Source organism: Papio anubis, chromosome 13 (genome assembly GCF_008728515.1).
Source record: "Papio anubis isolate 15944 chromosome 13, Panubis1.0, whole genome shotgun sequence".
Lineage (NCBI taxonomy): Eukaryota > Metazoa > Chordata > Mammalia > Primates > Cercopithecidae > Papio > Papio anubis.
Window position 1 is genome coordinate 65,096,042 of NC_044988.1, and position 4,482 is coordinate 65,100,523.

Sequence of the window (4,482 nt, forward strand, 5' to 3'; positions counted from 1 at the left end):
TACTATAACACAAAAATTAGTCTGGCATGATGACAGGTGCCTATAATCCCAGGTACTTGGGAGGCTGAGACGGGAGAATCACTTAAACCCGGGAGACGGTGGTTGCAGTGAGCCGAGATCGCACCACTGCACTCTTAGTCTGGGTGGCTGAGCAAGACTCTCGTCTCAAAAAAAGAAAAGCCATTTCACTTTGGACCTAGTCTCTCCATCCACAAAATAAAGGCACTGGAGCAGGCAGTGTCAGGGCCCTTCCTCTCACATTCTGCACCCTAATTCTGATTCCTCTGGGATTCATTGTTTGTACATAAACCACCCTTAGGTGACTGAATACAGAGACTGGTCAGGGAGGCTGGCTGGGTTCATCTGCAGTAGCCTACCCATTCTTCCTGAGGCCCAAGGAGTCTCTTCTGCCTTGTACCCTTGGTGGGTCGCACCCCTCCAGCTCTTTCAGAGGCGCTGAGGGTGTGTTCTGGCCCAGAGCCAGGCACCTCCTCAACCCTCACTTCTTTCCTCCATTTAGGATTCAACTCATTCTAGCTTTTCCTGTTCCTCCAAGACAAGATCTACAAAAGATCTGCCTATACCTTATCCCCCAGAGATCCCTTACATAGTGAATTCCCAGCCAGAGATCCCCTACGTAGTAAATCCCCAAAAGTATCTGAGAAATTAGAATGATTGAGTGAATGAATGTCATAGGATAGTCCTTCCAGCTGGGTTTTTTTTTTTTTTTCCAACCTCCCGAGTAGCTGGGATTACAGGCACCCACGACAACGCCTGGCTAATTTTTGTATTTTTAGTAGAGATGGGGTTTCACCATGTTGGTCAGGATGGTCTCCAACTCCTGACCTTGTGATCCGCCCGCCTCGGCCTCCCAAAGTGCTGGGATTACAGGCGTGAGCCACCGTGCCTGGCTTCCAGCTTTAACATTCAATGCCTCTGTCCCTCTCTGTCCTCAGAGGGTTCATCTTCAGTGAGGTGAAAGAGGACAAAGTCTTGTCAGGTCTACATACCACATAGGACCGTGCAAAGAGTGGGCCGCTTCAGCCAAACATCGAGCCTGTCAGTTTTACTAACTTCATATAAATGGGATTATACTGGATGTATTCTCTGTGTCTTGTTTTTTTCACCCAATGTTATATTATATATCCTTACTAGGATGGGGATTATCAGGGATCACCTTTAATTATTCATTAAACTATATACATATGCTTTATGCATTTTCAGTATCTGTACCATACTTCACAACAAAAGAAGAATTCAGGGAACCCAAGACAATTACCATTTGCTTTCAACAGACAACCCAGAACGAGTGTTCTCTTTTAGTCTTAAAAAAAAGTGGCTGGGTGTCATGGCTCACATCTGTAATCCCAGAACTTTGGGAGGCGGAGGCAGGAGGATCACTTGAGACCAAGAATTCAAGACTAGCCTGGGCAACATGGCAAATCCTTATCTCTACAAAAAAATAAAAAATTAGCTGGGCAAGGTAATGCCTGTAGTCCCAGTTACTCGGGAGGCTGAGGCAGGACGATCGCCTGGCTGCAGTAAACCAAGACCACATCACTGCACTCCAGAGTTAGAGCCTGTCTCAGAAAAAAAGAAAAAAGTGACTTGGAACCTGCAAGATCTTTACAAAAGGCAAGAACCTTGGGGAAGTTTTTCACATGGGAACTTTACCTCAGAGCTTGGCTTTTTGCATTCCTTGGCGAGTATTCAGTCAATAGAAGCATTGCCCTCACTATATGGGTCACACATCACATGGGGCTGTGCCTCGCCTACCAAGTGGCCTGACCTGTCTGAACTTGTTTCTTCATATGGATAACAATGGTGTCACTGGCAGCACACTGTGGGGTGTGGAGGATGCCGACATAAATGAAGTATGAGGACACAACTTACCATACCCTATGACTGGGTCTAAATCTGCACATGTGGCAAGGTAACAGTGTGGAAAATCGGGGTTATAGGCTTTGTGTTGATAAACTTGAGAAAGAGTTGGGGGAAATCATTTTCCACTAACAGACCCAGTACAGCAACACTTCAGTATTTACCTGCCTAGGCTGCCTCATGCATTGCTCTGTGGGGAATCAGGGTTTAATGAAGTAGGATAAACCACACACGCACATTAGTTAGGCTCAGCACAGGCAGGATTAACTTTACACTCCATTTGCAAGAGAAAAGCTCACCTATACTGGGAACATTTATAAAAGGATTTAGAATCACCAGAGGCCAGTAGAGGCTGGGAGAGCCCCTAAGACATAATCATAATCCTACCCTGTCATTTTACAAAGGGTCAAACTGAAGTTCAGAGAGCAGAAGAGACCTGCCCAAGGTCACCTACTGAATTAGCACCGAGCTCAGGTTGGACCCGTCTCCAGATCCCCAGGCCTGCATCCTCTCCACTTTCTCCTATATTGCTCAACCACTGCCTTATAACAAAGGTAGGGTAGCATATTTCTCTTTCTGGCTTTGCTCTCTACCCCTTGATACTCACACCCTCCATATTCAGGTTTCATGGTGTATGAGCAAAGTTGGCATGTCTGGCAGGCCCGGCCTCGTAATCAGTGTAGCACACTTGCTGTTTCCTTTATCTTCACTGGTCTTCCCTCTCTACTCTTTCCAGAGACACTCTATTCAGTGTTGCCTTCCCCTGGAATTCTTCTCTGAACCATGCCCTCTTCCATCTCTCTAGACTTTGAGCTCCTTTAGAGTAGGGACTACATCTTTGTATCTCACTGCCTAGCAGAGGAATGGCATGTGGCAGACACAGGGTAAACATTTGTTGAATGAATAAATGGCCAGATAAAATAATAATTAAATGCACAAATGAATGAATGAAGTGAAAGGCAGGTAGGAGGCAGCATGGGTCTCAAACAATCTAGAGTGCTTAACAACTTGCCAATTTAGCTCAAGTCCTTCCTTGTGGAGTTCTGGCCTATTCTAGATGTTTTCCGTGACTACCATGGTCCATGACCCGCCTCCTTGGGATGGCCTGGACTCTGACCACATATCACTGAGCTGAATCTACCATAGCCCTGGGCTTTCACCTCAGGCCCCAAATAGACTGGCAATGAGCCATAATTTCTGTCCTTGCCACCATCTTCAACCAGTTTTCCCAGGGCTGCCTGCACTGGGGGATACCTATAGGAAATTTCCACGTGAGGGCGTGAAGCCTATTTCTTCAGGTGACAGGCTCCTCGGGTTAGTGCCAACACAGATTCCCCCATGCACCTCAATTCTGGCAACTTGATTAAAGAAGGCACTTCAGATGTCCCTTGTTTATATAGACTTCTGAGAGGAAAGTTAAGTGTATATAAGTACCAATACATATGTATCACGACTGGGATAGGCATTGAAGTAGAAGTCAGGAGACTTGGGGTTCAGCCCCAACTTTGTCAGCATGGCAAAATGGTTAAGCATGTGGATTCTGGAATTGTACTGCTGGGTTAGAATCCCAGCTCTAGCACTTACTGGCTGTTAGCCTTGGGGAGGTTACCTAACCGTGGTGTGCTTCATTTCCCCACCTGTAGAATGGAGACAATGATATTCTCTGCCTCACGGAGCTGGTGTGAAGAATACACGAGGTAGGCTGGGCTCCGTGGCTCACACCTGTAATCCCAGTGCTTTGAGAGGCCAAGACGAGAGGATCGTTTGAACGCAGGAGTTTGAGACTACAGTGAGCTATGATCATGCCACTGCACTCCAGTCTGCATGACAGAGTGAGACCTAGTCTCTGGGGAAAAAAAAAAAAAAAAAGAATATGTGAGGTAATATATGTAATGTGTTTAGAATAGCGCCAGGCACATAGTAAGTGTTAAATAAATGTTAGGAATTATTTTCTCAGACCCTTAGTTCATGTTATTCCTTCTGCCTGAAATGTTCTACCCTCTGGCTTTCTGCATGCCCAGCTCCTTCTCCTTCAAGTCGCCACTTAATGTCATCTCTTCAGGGAGACCTTCCTTGACCTTGTCTAGAATATATTTTCTCCCTCATCTCTGCATCACTGAATACATGGAGAATGGACCAGGGTGTCTCTAAATCCCTTCTGCTTCTTACCTTGTGTATTTTCCACTATGTTATTTTTTAGTCTTACTGTTCCTCCCATAAGCCTAGGCTATTCATTTATGTGATTAACACAGAGTAACAAACCTGTAAACTGCAGGCATATCTGATTTGGAACAAGCTGAGGAATCTGGCACCATCGAGTGGGCCACTGATTGTATTTCCAGTTTGCATCTGGTCCTTCTTGTTACATCTTTACTTCTGTTCCAGGAGTGTCATTGCCAAAAGTGGTCGGAGACTTAAAAGTTTACTTTTTCCTTTTGGCAGCATCAGTAAACTGGATTATTAAAGTTTCGTCTTCCCTCTTTGAAACTCCCAAAAGAAAAGATTTCACAAGAACAAATCTTGGCATACAAAGAAAATGAGACAAAGAATGTAATCATAATAGTAGTGAATGGTTTTCAGACTGACATCTGTACATTAAGA

At 45.2% G+C, this 4,482-nt stretch overlaps 1 long non-coding RNA gene across 1 annotated transcript in view; it reads left to right on the forward strand.

Moving 5' to 3' along the window:
- The first annotated feature begins 3,340 nt into the window (after nt 1-3,340).
- LOC103878224 overlaps nt 3,341-4,482 on the forward strand; it is a 13,007-nt gene continuing 11,865 nt past the window's right edge. The window contains exon 1 of the long non-coding RNA XR_004177931.1: nt 3,341-3,578. This is a non-coding gene — a long non-coding RNA (uncharacterized LOC103878224). The remainder of the gene's footprint in view (nt 3,579-4,482) is intronic.